Consider the following 15,955-nt stretch of genomic DNA (forward strand, 5'->3'; position numbering starts at 1 on the left):
GCATGTTTGATGGTGGCTAAACAAACAGGAAATTATTATTCTATAGTGATGTATCTGATACGGGTGGCATGGGCAATATTACATGCACTATACCAATATGTATTTCACATCACGTCACGTGAACATGACGTCTTAAAGGGGTCGCAATACTACCGAACACAGTAAGAATGAAGTGTGATTTTCAAGTGTATGCTGTCTCTTGCCCGGTTGTTTATTCTGCTCTCGATATAAGACAAGCTGACCTGTATACTTTCTCTTTGTCCGGTAGTTTATTCTGCTCTCGATATAAGACAAGCTGACCTGTATACTTTCTCTTGTCGGTAGTTTATTCTGCTCTCGATATAAGACAAGCTGACCTGTATACTTTCTCTTGCCCGGTTGTTTAGTCTGCTCTCGATATAGACAAGCTGACCTGTATACTTTCTCTTGTCGGTAGTTTATTCTGCTCTCGATATAAGACAAGCTGACCTGTATACTTTCTCTTGCCCGGTTGTTTATTCTGCTCTCGATATAAGACAAGCTGACCTGTATACTTTCTCTTTGTCCGGTAGTTTATTCTGCTCTCGATATAAGACAAGCTGACCTGTATACTTTCTCTTTGTCCGGTAGTTTATTCTGCTCTCGATATAAGACAAGCTGACCTGTATACTTTCTCTTGTCGGTAGTTTATTCTGCTCTCGATATAAGACAAGCTGACCTGTATACTTTCTCTTGCCCGGTTGTTTATTCTGCTCTCGATATAAGACAAGCTGACCTTCAGGGTGACATTGTGTTGAACGCACGCCTGTGATTGATGACTCCACTCAGATGGTGTCTTGTGATAAATAATCACATTGTCACCACGTTGCGACATCGCTCTCTTTACCATTAGACTGTTATTCTATACAATAATTGTTACAGCGAAAAGCGATAAATTGTATAGTTTTCACCACATAAACTCGTTTTGCAGATTACTGACGACTGGAACAGGTTCTACAGACATGACGGGTGTTCGTGTGCACACACCCAAAAAACAGTGCTGTCCCTTGAGCACGCCAGAAAAACTATCGTCGGGGTTTTGAATCCCGGTTCGCGGCGATTATGTTTCTTGCACTATACTAGTGTTCGTGGGTTTCTCCAAAGTGGTAAACGTCTGAGACCTCCATCGCTTCGGGCTTTCCTCCAACATTAAGCTGACACGCCACGATATAACTGGAATATTGTTCAAAGGGGCTTTAAACCCAACTCACTCACTCATTATAATAAACACTATGTAACCTAGATGTAAGCGAGTGAATATGGGTTTACGCCGCTTTTAGAAATATTCCAGCAATATCACGGTGGGGGCCCAGAAATGGGCTTTACACATTGTACCCATGAGGGGAATCGAACCCGGTTCTTCGGCGTGACGAGCGAAGGCTTTAACCACTAGGCTTCCCCACCGTCACTATATACCTTAGCGTAAAAGATAAATACAACATCACAGTTTTCTCTTAGGCTGACTTTACGAATTCTATATATAACTCTAACATTATTGATACCTTCTGTAAAGAATCTTTGTGAAGAAACATTTTAAGACCTTTCCAAATATTTACTTGTTTGGAACAGCGAGGCGCAACGAGGCCACACCTTAATGAATATTTGATGTGCCGGTCTAGCAAAAAGGTTTCAACTAGTGGATATTAACATTCCACTTCGCGATAAACGATTGCATTTTTTCCAAATAGCTCCTAGGCAATAAGGTAGGAAGGTTCTATCAAATATTGACATTCCTCTTATAGCGATTCTATACTATTCTTCCTATAGTAATATGGTAAGAGTTTAGGAGCCTTTATAAACTTAAAAAACATGAATCGATAAGAGAGCATTTGATAGAACTCAGCTCTGAGTTATGCTCTTGGGAAGTATATATTTTATGTAAGCAAATGATTTTTATGTCTACTTCGGGGGGACAATGTCAGCATGCTCTAGCGTCGCCTGAGGAGTAGAAGGTTTGAAAATATGGTAAATAAATATATGCACCGTTTGCAATGAAGTGTAAATGTGAAACATTTATTGGTTTTTTTTTCGTTTAACGCCAGCGCTTACTGAATATTGTTTACAACGGGTTTTTTTTCATTCACTCTTGGTGTAAAGACGAGCACTTTGGGAATATTGCATTTTAGACTATGCAATGCGATACGTTGCAAACGTATTTGAATGTAAATGGTTTATGCAATATCGTATTGATCTTTTATTTCAGATCTGAAACGATTTAAGCTGCAAAGATTGGAAGTCGCAAAATGTGGACTGATGATTTTTATAAAGGGTAATGAATAAACATGGCATAGAAATGGTTCTATCAGCCACTCACACCTGGTTTTACATCGAGTGAGGGAGTTCACGCCGCTTTTGAAAAGTATTGAACTTTATTACGGTGTATCAGCTTAATGTAGGAGAAGGTGAGGTGAGGTGAAATGGGGTTTAACGTCGCGTCCAAGATTATTATACTTACATAGCGACGTGCATGCACGTGTGTGTGTGTGTGTGGCTGCTGGTACTAGTCCGGACTGATGCCGATTTATAGTGCTAGCACACTGAGATACCATGCCGCAGTGTAACATGAATTCCCCACTCAGACACAGTGTACTGACTCCAAGCCGACCAGTCCTTGTTTTAGCACCTTTATGCCGAGCGCCAGACAGGGTAACAACAAGTACCATCTTTTAACGTCTTTTGGTATGACGCGGCCGGGGATCGAACCCCGGACCTTCCGTTCTCCGTGCGGACGCTCTACCACTAGACCACGGAGGCGGTCTAATGTAGGAGAAGACCGTAAGCGACGTAGTTTTTTTTATGTTTGTTTGTTGTTTTACGCCGCATCCAGAACTATTCCAACTGTATGACGGCGGTCTAAATAATCTAGTATGGACCAGACAATCCAGTAATCGACATCATGAGAATCGATCCGCAATTGGATACGATGACTGTATCAACCAAGTCAGCAAGCCTGATGAGGGTACGATAAGCATCGGTTGCTAAACACCAGTTCTAACCCGGATCTTCACGAGAGACAGGTGTGGCACCACTTTGGTGTATTGGGCTCCTCAGATCCTGGAAGTCTGTAGCATGTCGAACATACCAGCTATACAGTTTGACCTTGAATAGATTGCTTTCATAGACCACTGGCCATTTGTAATGTATTCAAATATTCAACCTTTGATATTTTAAACTGGCTAACGATGACTTCACACGCGTTAATTCACTTTTCGATGAGAGATATTGTGTACCATTGTGATAACATGGACAGGAATCGGATGTTACTTCCACAATGCATGAATATTTCATAAACCACTTCAGGGTTGTCGCGTTTTTCGTAACAATGCTTTGACTTTTCTGTGAAATTGTCAAAATGTTGAGCACGAAAAAACGTTATCCAGACCTTTTTTGAGTAGTATAATACAATTAACAGAATGCAAGGTTCACGCGGAGTTGTTAATTCTCCCGGGCAGTGAAATGGTTCCCGTCTTATTTATGCAATAGGCTCACGTCTATGACGCAGATGATACCTTGTCTCTCATTAATGTTTAATCACACAGAAATAGATTTATCCTTGTCAATTTCACTGCAAGTGAAATCTACAATGGCCAGTCGGGACATTCGTCTGACTTCCAACTCCGCCGGGGCAATCAATTTCTGTGGCAAGGAAATGTGGAATTCAAATGGAATGGGATCGTTTTATTGAAAGGGAATGCTCTAGATGTTCTTTTTGATAAATAAAAGATCAGACGCAACAATCTGGAGGGCCTGACGTTTGTTGCCATCATAACCTTGTCTGCAATCACCAGAGACGGATGCACAAGTAGGTTGGTCTTGATTGATGCGCACAACGACAAGCCTTGTAGGACGACAGTACTTTGATATTACATACATTTTTTTCTTGGCGTAGATTGCAATTTACCAACGCTATTATATCTATTATGTTTTTAACTAACATTATAGGGTCATATATGGTGGCAGTGTTTTCCTTTTTTAAACAAGCATCAAATACTCACATCCCCCGCCAATATGACATGTCCGGTTGTGTGCAATGCATTAGCACTCTGGAAACGAGCTCTATCTCCATTTCAAATCAAATTCGTTGCTGTGGAAACTCGAAAAGTATGTTTGTCAAAAATCAAAATTTTTTAAAAGCACCAGTTTACCACTAGACCTACATAAATGCCAAGTTTGATGATGAAATAGTGTACGGTTTTCAAGATCTGGTCGGGGGGAAGTCCTACCGCCATTTTCAGTCTAAGTCAAAGTCGTTGCCACGGAAACTCAATTTTTTAATTTTTTTTAAATCCCAAAGCATCAACGACACCAGTTCACCACTAGACCTATCTAAGTGCCAAGTTTGGTTAAGATATCTCTAATGTTTTGTTTTATTTCTGCTCCGCAAACGAAACGTGTCTGACGGACTTGGGCAAGGACGGGAGGAGGGACGAAAAACATCACCTCGTTGCGGGGGATAATAAACATACATCCATTTCAGTGAAAGGAAACTCTTCTCCTATATTTTGTAGTTGAAATAAATATCGATTCATCATATCGAGAACACTGATTATGAAGTTCGTTTATTGTCGAGATACAAATCGTCATTATACAGCCCACACACGTCACAGATAATAAATAGTTCCAACATTTGCAATTCAACACGGCAACTACGTCATCGACACCGGTTGACTGCTTCGACACATTGATATCATAATTTATAGTTACTTGTTATTTCCCACTCGTAACTCGAACTAAAAAGCTGTTTATCACGTCCCATCCAACGCATAAGTGTCAATCACTGATGTCGGTTACAAGAACATCTGTTTAATACAGTTGCAGGTTGTCATGTTGCTATGGCAACTAAAGAACTGGACGTCTAGATTTCCCGTGTGATGTCTGATGTAAAGTGCAGTTATATTTTGTCCAGTGACATGTCATCTGCGGACCGCCTCTGTAGGGTGGTGGAGAGAGCGTGTTCAGAGGCAAAAGGTCAGTGGTTCGAATCCCGGGCACATCTTAACAGCATATGTCAAATATTGGTATTTGTTGTTACCCTGGTGCCGGCGCTCGGTATTCGGGGATAAAACAAGGACCAGTCATTACGCTGTGTCTGAGTCTGAGTCGGGTATCCATTGCGGCATGGTATCACATACTCATTGGAACACTTTTTGCTCGTGGTAAAATACTGTTCCATCTCAGGGATGAAGAGAGACGTATGGGTTAAATGTTCACGTACACCATTCGATAATTGATCTCAGTAAATCGATTTTGGGGAAACGGAAGAAAAAAATGTTTACTCCAATTATTTGTTTAGATAAAAATTAACAGAAGAAATAAAAAAAAAACATTTCCTTAATGAAGTCTTTGAATGAGAGTGATTGAGTGATTGATTGAGTGGGTGAGTGAGTGAGTGAGTGAGTGAGTGAGTGAGTGAGTGAGTGAGTGAGTGAGTGAGTGAGATAGTGAGTGAGAGAGAACGGATGTCAACTTCTTTATCATGTCTTCTTTTTTATATCTTTTTACTTCTGATGTTGTTACACGTATATATCTAGTGGTAGAGCGTCCGCCTGGAGAGCGGAAGGCCCGGTGCCACGTCATACCCAAAGACGTTAAAAGATGGTACTTGTTGTTACCCTGTCTGACGCTCGACGTTAAGGTGCTAAAACAAGGACTGGTTGGCTCGGAGTCAGTATACTGTGTCTGAGTGGGGTATTCATGTTAAACTGCGGCATGGTATCTCAGTGAGCTAACACTATAAATCGGCGTCAGTCCGGACTAGTACAAGCAGCCGCACAAACACATACACGTACATGCACGTCGCTATGTAAGAGCAATAATCTTGGACGCGACGTTAAACCCAATTTCACCTCACATGTACATATGAATGCCCTCTGCCTCATATCAATCATTCATATGATAGAAGAGCAAGCATATACTCCGAAACGTATTGTTCCTCATAATAAAGAAGTACATAATCGCTATTACCTTTCCTTAATGATAAGACATCTCTGTTGAAAGCAGATTCCATTGTGCTGTTACGATAATATCATGTGCATGTGAATCAATATCAGTTAGTGATGGTACCCGGTGTTAGCGAAACTGCTAGCACATCCTGCCCCACTGAAGGCAGTTGTCACAAAAAACATGCGAAGTCAAGTCAGGTGCTCACCCGAAAAAAGTACGGAAACATATGATAAAGGTCAAAAGAGGCAATTGTATCGTACATATTTTTGTCACTTATGCGTCAAATTTGGAATTGTGCTCCACATTTGAAAGCTTTACTTAGGCCTCCAACGTTGTAACCCTGAGATAAGAGTAAAAAGTCTTGACTGAATTCTCTTTTTTATATTTTGCCAATTCGAGCTGACATTCTGACTCATATGCATAATTGTTTTCTCAGGTGACATTTGCTTTAATTTTTTACAAGTTGCCCTGACGTTTTAACAATGATAACTCTCATCAATCGATCGGTAACTGTCAGCATTGGTTGAAAACAGGACAAGAAATCACTCTCCAATAATTATGATAAAAATATGGATGCCAATTTCTGGTTTATTGCATCAGCGACCTTTCGATGTGGACTCTTACACTGAAAGTGGAATGAGTACAAGCAAGTGCTGAGGACAAACTCTGATAATTATATCGCTTCTATGTGTGGTGAACTAAAAAATGAATCACTTTACTCAGTTTCTGAAGTGATGAATTTCCCCACGCCTACAGTACTACATAGTGATAGAAGTGATAGAAGTTAGTTCTGTGTCAACTACGGAGGCCAGCGGTTTCCTAGACAACCAATCGTGACCCTTTCATCTGGATAAATCCTTTGAATTTTAGGTCTGAATAGTGCCGACCTAGAACTTCTAATGAACCTAATGAATCAAAACTAGATCCCCAATCTGTGAATCGCTTTTGTTATGAAACGATAAATCACATACAAGCATACTGTCGCTTTTTATGAATAGGCTAATTTAGGACAATATAAGGGATTAAATATCCCATGGCTCACAAAAACTATATTGTAGTTTGTTAGTACTTACTTAGGACTAGAGTAAAATGAAGTCTTTAGGCATTTAGAAGTGATGCACACAAGGAAGAGAAATTATGGATATCAAGTTCTTTATTTGAGGAACAGAACGTTTCGAAGTAGGTACTTACTCCTTCATTAGGTGTAAAATAGTTCTTGAGGAAGCTCGTCAGCAAACATCATAGATAACTTTTTTGAGGGCATTTAGAAGTTGGAGTACCAAGTAAGGATAAATAGTGTTTGATAACGGTGTTGTAACCTACACCGAAACGTCGCTCCTAATTGCAATAAAGTTGTTCATCCATATATCGTATCCTAATTTAAACATCGTAGATATGGATGTATCAGTGGAATCTGATGTGCTGTAACCTTGTAGATGATTAGTCGTGGCGACATTAACACTTAACTATAAGATCCGTCCGACCTTATCACCAATAATGCCTATTAAGCCCTATTAGCAAACTTATACGACCCTTATTATGCCCATAGATCGTTCAGATCCTGCAGTGTTATTTGATAACAAATAGGTTTGGAAGATTCAGTGTAACAGCGTTATAGTGGAACAGGACGAGTAATGCTATTTCGGTGCTGTTAACTCGGAACAAGTGGCCATTGTGGCGCGATCTGAGTGATAATATCCATCTAGAGTCCAACGTGGTTTGAAATAATCGGGGAACAAAGCAGCCCTGGAACAATTATGGGAACGGAATGCACGGGGTGCCTAAACATTATTCAGAGAAATCCGCGGGGCATGAGCCTTGTGCTGTGTGCCATTAAAAACACGTTTGTGTCAGAATATATATGCAACCTTGGGAACACAGTGCGGACACAAAGGTATGGCATAAAGACGCTGAGAATGAGTCTCGTAACAGTTTGAAGTTCATTCCATCTTTGAGTGGTTATCGCATATAGAGACTCTGCATACATGAAAAGTAAGTTCGAAGGGAATAGGAATAAGTAGCGAGGGATTAATTATATGTAATGCTAACGCGGATCTATCTAAGGGTTTGTCGTGAGGTTTCCTTAAGAATGATGCAATAATCTTTGCCAACCTGAGGAACTAATATTCCTTGTGTTGGTGGATGTGGATGTAGCGTTCACTGCTTTCCCAAGGAATATCCATTAGGTGAGGATGAAGAGTGACTATTTACTCTTGCAAGAGTCGATGCATACCACTGATCGGCAGCTGTTGCCTTCAATGGAACCTACAGTGTGTCAATGACGTTTCCGATTACTTCCTTGTCTTCAGAACTTATATATAACCCATCAGCCCAAAGAATAAACTAATTCAACCTAAAGACGTGTACCCTTTGAAAATGATTTCATTCTAAAATCACCACGGAGAACAATTACCTGGACTTAAGTTTCAAAGTATGCACAATTTATGGACACCAACTTCTTTATTTAACTGTAATAGCGACGTTCAGATATCGATCCGTGTGCCGTTGCCATACAATTTATAGAGTTGAGTTTGTAAATTACTCTGACATCAAGTCACGAGGCAAGCTGCTTTTGGATAGGACAGCGTGTTTAGCTATTTCCTGGTACCTTCAGTCTTAGTGCAGTAGAAGTCGTACGAGGTGGGTTACAAGAACTGCACTTTCTTCTTGTGTTTTTCTGGGACAGATATACATCGCTGGTGACCTAACGTGCCGTGTTTGTACGTGTACCGGCACCGCGAGTACATCTGCTACTTCACATGTTACATCAGTTATAACGTCATCAGAAGGATGATTCAACATCAGGGCCCTGTTCCACAAAGCGATCTTAGCGCTACGTTGATCGTAAGCCTATGGTAAAGTATGGGAGTTACGACCAACTTAGCACTAAGATCGCTTTGAGGAACAGGGCCCTATACTCTAATTCGGAAATCGGAAAATTACATCATGTTAAAAAATTCACGCTGGTCTGTTTGTTCCAGACTACTAAATTGTGCTGAGGACAACTAAAACCCAAATGATGGTAGTCCCGATTGACTAACAACATTTGAAAGCTGTAATTGTGAACCAGTTCTCACTGCTCAAGTTTGCTATAAATTGCAACGGAATAAGACTGACAAAAAAATGTACGCAATGAACACATTTCGTCTTCTTTAGAAACACTAGCTACAAATTCTGAGGACAAGTGGAATACGGTTTACACTAGTCCTTTTGACTAGTCTTTGTAGTAACGAATTTCTGAGGCTGCATCGGCAATGCGAAAATACCTGAGTGACACACACGTTCCATGGTTCAATGATGGGAAAGTAGACACTAATTTAAATATGTAGGATTTACGTATCTTAAAGAAGAAATACAAGTTTTCTTTTAGTGTATGTAAAGGTTCCATGTTCTGTGGCTTTTTTCGGTAAAATGGGTTGAAAATACTTACACTTTCTTTGGAGTGGTCTCACTGTTGCAGAGCTGATGTTGTTGCTTCTTGTGTGGTATCCTTTGGTAGTTTTGAACTGTTTCCAAACATCTTCATCTCACTAAACACTCTGTCCGAACCAGTCTGTAATAAATGAAGTTAAAGATACAAGGGTTATAGTTTACCTCTAAAAATCCAGTACATATACACCATCACATAGGTAACCCATGCTTGCCGTGAAAGGCGACTATGCTTGTCGTAAAAGGCGACTAACGGGATCGGGTGGTCAGGCTCGCTGACTTGGTTGATGCATGTCATCGATCCCAATTGTGTGGATCGATGCTCATGATATTAATCACTGGATTGTCTGGTCCAGACTCGATTATTTTCACACCGCCGTCATATAGCTGGAATATAGCTGAGTGCGGCGTTAAACAACAAACCAACCAACTAACCATCACATAGGTGGTCATTAGCAAATGTTTTATTCCGAATACTCTCAATAATGATAAACAGGACTCATGTCAAAGGGACATGACTCCATCATTGCACGGGGCCAAGACACCATGTGGCTAATTACAAAGGCAGAAGGAAAATAGCTTTGAAGCAAATAGTGGACGGGTTTGATTGAAATGAAGGTATTTACTCTGACGATTTCCTGGTGGTAAAGTGTAGCTTCAAAGAAGTATTCTCTTCAAAATGTATCATTTAACAGAGAAAATACATCAAACATTATTATATCTCGTTAAGCTTCAAAGAACAGAACCACTTTGTGATTGGTCTCCGTTGTAGTTGGACGCGAGGTAGGGAGACGTAGGACAATAATTGGACAAACCTGGACGTGGATATTTCCGTTTGGTATTTCTAAACATGACAACACTGTGTTAACAACACTAGGTACTATGTATTGATTAGCAGTGGGGTTGTGTGGCCGATAATAAGTGTATGGTGATTGGAAAAGTTGGAACAATAATTCCTTCAAAGAGATATGAAGGTCATTTTCAAAATAACCTCACCAGAGGTAGTGTTTGCTGTTTATCACCGCACTCTTATTCAAGCTATATGTTAGTAAATAATCGAGTCTTGACCAGACAATTCATTTATCTTAAACGTGGATCTACACAGCTGGGATACGATGACAAGCATCAACCAAGTCAGCGAGCCTGATCTACCGATCCCGTAAGTCGCCTCTTACGACAGGCATGGGTCGCTAAAGAACAATTCTAGTCCGGATCTTCACGTTGCTGAAGTATCTTCAGGGGGTCGGATCTTCAGGGGGTCACGTATGGTAAATTAGCATATTTTTATATGCTTGAAACTTGCATCATTCGAAGGAGTGTATCTTAGGGAATGCAAACCGGTCTTTAATGTATACCACGTGTTCTTGATAAAGAAGATAAACTCTCCCTTATTGTTAATTCGTTCGCTTATTCCTCGTTATGATATATCATGGAAGATCCTACACGTTTCATAACGAATTGAATTCTTGACTGTGAACGTCATGCCCTGCATATTAAATGTTACAGGAGCAGTACAAAGGGTGGCATGCACATCAATATATCAGTGTATCAGTATCTTAAGGCCGATCGGGGCTGTTGGTAGATGGCTAGGTGGCTGGTTGTGATGGCTAGGAAGACCAAGACCAGGAAACTCCTAGAACATCAACATCAAAAGACTTCAACCAGGCATCAACAGAGATCAAGGGTATTACATCCCAACAGCCTACCACGACCTCATCGCTAAACAATCTTAACCTCATTCCATTGTCCATTATACATATAGCTTAATTCTTCCCATCTTAGTACTGAACAGAACAGAATTTATTTCGTACATCCTGCCCATGAGGCCAATTGCTCAGATGATTGGATAGTATCTGACACATTGTGACAGAGCGCTTCAATTTATAAGTTTAAACATTTGTTCAAGATAAAGATCAAGCTCGAATACAATGCTGTCGTCATTTGTTGTGAGTAGCGATACAAACTTGTATCATAGTTATACACGGGCAAATATCTTGACCTTAAGTTAGTATTGGCTGGACATATTAATAATGCATGATATTCATCATCTAAGTCTTCTTTTCGGAAATTGCATAGACCGTCAGCAAAGTCATGAACACTAGACATTCTAAGTTTATGTATTTTAATATCATTCGAACAACATTTAAATTTTGTGCTCTTCTTACATTTACTGTCTTAATCGATGATAGATAATTTTCAGGTTGTAGTAAGGATTTGTAGGTGTAATATAATTCTAGATATTCTGAATTAGATATACAATCTGACCATTCTTGCATGAAGAAATCTCTTGTTCTCTGCTCAAATGTATAAATGAGCTCATCACTGTCTCCACCATCTTAATACTGTTTTCTAATTAACTTGTCCATACAAATCACTGTATTGTTTTACTGCCGTGCCTTGTTAAGCCTATTAATGCCAATATGTACATCATCAGGCATCATTCTTCAACATCAACTGACCGCCTCCGTGGTCTAGTGGTAGAGCGACGGATGGAGAGCGGACGATCCGGGTTTCGATGCCGTGTCATACCAAAAGACGTTAAAAGAAGACTTGTTGTTACCCTGTCTGACGCTCGGCATTAAGGTGCTTAAACAAGGACTGGTAGGCTCGGAGTCAGTATACTGTGTCTGAGTGGGGTATTCATGTTAAACTACGCATGGTATCTCAGTGTACTGGCAATATAAATCGGCATCAGTCCGGACTAGAACAAGCAGCCACACACACACACGTGCATGCACGTCGCTATATAAGTGCCATAATCTTGGACACGACGTGAAACCCAATTTCACCTCACATGTATACATGAATGCTCTCTGCCTCATATCAATCATTCACATGATAGAGGAGCAAGCATATACTCCGAAACGTTTTGTTCCTCATAATAAAGAAGTTCAATGCCGTAACGATAATATCATATTCATGAGTTCATGAATCAATGTCAGTTACACACACACACACACACACACACACACACACACACACACACACACACACACACACACACACATGCATGCATGCAAGTGCAATAATCTTGGACGCGCCGTTTAACCCCACCTTAACCCTCAACGTGAAAACTGTCATCATTCAACCTTTATAATTTTAAATTTGAAGTTTACACGATATACAGCTTTTCCATTGGACGAGAGGTCGGTCACATGACCGCGAAATTGTCGTTCATAAAGGTAAGAAGGACACAATTGGATTTTCATACGTTTTTCACGAGACCTTGAAATGACGTAAACACTGAGGGACTACGTCCACATTCCTGGGGAAACCCCAAGCTCCGACGTTCATACAGTTTGGCGCTCATTCCATGGAGGTTCATACTCCAATAAACTCACACAAAGTGAAAGTCAATTCTTAAATAAATCGGGGGCACGGGTGCCCCAGTTGTCTAAGGCGCCGCGATTCGCTGTGCAAAGTTGCGTCACTTGGGCACGCCAGAAACCTATGATTGTGGGTTCGAATCCCGATTCGCCCCGATTGTTTCTAGGTTTGTCAGCACCATACCCGTGCTCGTGGGTTTCACCGAAGTGTTAAACGTCTTAGACCTGCATCACTTCGGGCTTTCCTCCCACATTAAGCTGACACGCCGTGATATAACTGGAATACTGTTAAAAGCGGCGTTAAACCTAACTCAATCATTCACTCACTCATAATTGGATGATATTTTGATATTTAGATGTAAATGTAAAGAGATATGATAATTTACACCAAACAATTCGTGAAAGAAACCTTGGATCCAAATGACGCTGTTGCCGGGTCTGATTGCGTGGGAACAACCCCCAGAGCAATAAACCCGTAGAAAATGACAGAAGTCACGAGACGATAAAACAATTTCGGACAGTGTAAACTAAATCATGGCTCACTTCGTAACGTTTCAGGAAAACATAATTCTGTTAGGTCTTCAGTCTGAATGTTAATTCGGGTGCAAGAAAGTACCAAGAGTTAATTTGATGACGCTAGTGTAAACGGGAAGATGAAAAAGGTAAAGTGATTATCTTGTTTTGGGAGATAACAAAATAATTGGATTGCTGTGTTAGACAAAACAAAGATTACGACAGGTTTGTGTTTCGCCTTGATAACCGATCGCCTCTTTCTTGTAACAGTAAAAATTTGATCAGTGTCTATCTCTGAGGTTCTTGAAGGGTTAATATGTGCGTTTGAACTCTGAACTTCATTGTAATATTATGTGCTTGTATTAACTTGTATTGAATGTGAGTGGGTTTAAATTATTGTATTCCAGTTATGTCATAGTTCACGACAGGGTTTCACTGATGGACATATGGAATATGTGAGTGGTGAGGTGTTTCAAACGCGGAATTAACATATTTCAAAATTTAACTATTCCAGCTATCACGGCGTGTCAGCTTAATGTGTGAGGAAAGCCCGAAGTGATGCATGTCTCAGACGTTTACCACTTTGGAACAACCCACGAGCACGGGTATGGTGCTGGAATAATACCAGAAACATAATTACAGCGAACCGGGATTCGAACCCACAATCATAGATTTCTCTGCAAAGCGAATTACGACGTTTTAGACGACTGGTTCCCAATGTCCCAGGATAAAATGTAATCAAATTATGACGACAACGAACAACATCAAAGGGGGGAGACACATATCACAAGTTTTTAAAAAAAATATTTGACACGAACTATACATAGCGTACCTCACCTTGTAATAGAGGCCATTAAGGGTTGTGTATCATATTCGAAATAAACTAGTTTTCATTCCAAGTGTAATTTTCTACACCGTTAAATAAGACGCCATGTGTTCGTTGTTTGACTTTCGTCAGTCGTAACACCCACGTAGGATCCGGAATTGTGCAACATCTCGACACCATAAACGAAAGCTAATTACAGAGGTCTCCACTTCAGATCTTGTATAGGATAACATAACAAGAATAAACTGCATTACGCTGTATCAATTTATGTTTTAACCATTAGAGCATCCTCAGTGTTCAGGACGAGATGGTATGATCGATGTCTTTTTGACTGACAGGCAGTAGTAATGGCAGTTCAAGTTAGTCATCGGTTTTCACCCATCAAGTTCTTCCAAACTCGCTAGAATTGAAGAGGCAATTTCGTCCCTACGAGGACGGTGCCAAATAATGAAATCTGTCGATTTGAATGTCAATGGCACCGGCTTCTGCAGATATCGATGGGCGAAGAGAGTGCAATGAACAATGCTGAAATTGACAAGGGAACCGACAAGTGATAATGACATGCTATGAAATGCACAACAACAATACAGTAGAGGTTGATAGGAATTTAAAACATTCTTGAAATAGTTTCAAGAACATTGGTGCCATCAAAACCCGAGTTCATGGCGCGCATTATCTACAAACCAGCAAGTCACATAAGACCAACACGAGCAGGCACCATGCGGCGCGGAAGGTTGACGCGGTGATTTAGTGTCCAAAGAGCATAAATGCGTTGCCTAGAAATGTCAACAGTTGAAATGCACATCTGTCAATCTGTCACTCCTTAACGTGCGACGGAAATGTGAAGCAGACCCGTGTTCACGGAGGATCAATTTGCGAGATAGCATCATGTATTTGTATTGAATAAGATGTAACCATCATGCTTGGTGATTTGCATGAACTCCAACCAAAATGAAAACCATCAATACCATACGCATGACAGTGTTCTTATCACCAAGGGTGAAAGGTATAGTTGTGAAGGGACAACTTTACCATATATTCATGGAACTCCTATAATGGAACTCCTACCACGAGTAAGTATGGTTCGACGCCACCATATCACGATAGGGACCTACTACATTGTAGCCTTCCCAGATTGTAAGAGTAACAGTGATGATATGATATGGATGAAGAGGATTACTGTGTGAAGCTGCATAGCAGAGGATGTATACATTTTGTTAATGGAAACCATGTTGGGTTGACAAAAGTGTCACTCACGCTCTTGTTTATCAACAAAAACCTTCTAACAAACACGCACATCAACAAAGACTTACGACTTAAATGGACATCTCATCGCTGATCAGCTGAGCCTTGCTTGAGATAATATCCATCGCCAAACAATTTCCGCACTGAATCAAAAGCCACCGAAAAAGCCTTCAGTATTTCAGCATTATCTCTGGACTCGGTCGTTCTCATTCACATCCTGTTAGAAGCTTACCGAATGCACGTGCCCAATCAGTGTGAGAGCTCTTGGTATAACGCGCGCATCTCTCTTAGTCCATTCACAAAGTGAGCGAGAGGTGCTGTTTCCCGTGGTCTAGGGTCTTCATTTGTAACCAATCGCTTGGCAAGACTTATTGACAAACCGTTACCAATCAATACCAGCCTCGCTATACTACTGCCCGACCTGTTTAGTACGGGCTGCTGGTCGGGAGGCATTTTCATTGGGCCGTGAGTCTCAAGGTTAGTCTCAGCGTGGTTGAGAAATATTTTGATTTCCGAGCGGAAAAAAAGGAGTTTGACTTAGAAATTGTTGTTTGAGCTTCAAAAACTTGAATTAAATTTATTTTCCGCGCATCCTGCTCTGAATCAACATATCGCGTTCCTTGTAGATTTTCTACGCTTAAATCGGAGCAATATC

General features: G+C 40.6%; 1 protein-coding gene across 2 annotated transcripts in view; it reads right to left on the bottom strand.

Moving 5' to 3' along the window:
• LOC124138168 overlaps nt 1–15,676 on the bottom strand; it is a 79,271-nt gene extending 63,595 nt beyond the window's left edge. For both annotated transcript variants that reach the window (XM_046504699.2, XM_046504698.2), the window contains exons 1-2: nt 15,369–15,676; nt 9,392–9,514 (exon numbers count right to left, since the gene is read on the bottom strand). The gene's annotated coding sequence lies outside the window, so the exon portion shown is untranslated. The remainder of the gene's footprint in view (nt 1–9,391; nt 9,515–15,368) is intronic.
• Between the last annotated feature and the right edge of the window lie 279 nt (nt 15,677–15,955).

This window comes from Haliotis rufescens, unplaced genomic scaffold, assembly GCF_023055435.1.
Source record: "Haliotis rufescens isolate VD_foot unplaced genomic scaffold, xgHalRufe1.0.p SCAF_6, whole genome shotgun sequence".
Lineage (NCBI taxonomy): Eukaryota > Metazoa > Mollusca > Gastropoda > Lepetellida > Haliotidae > Haliotis > Haliotis rufescens.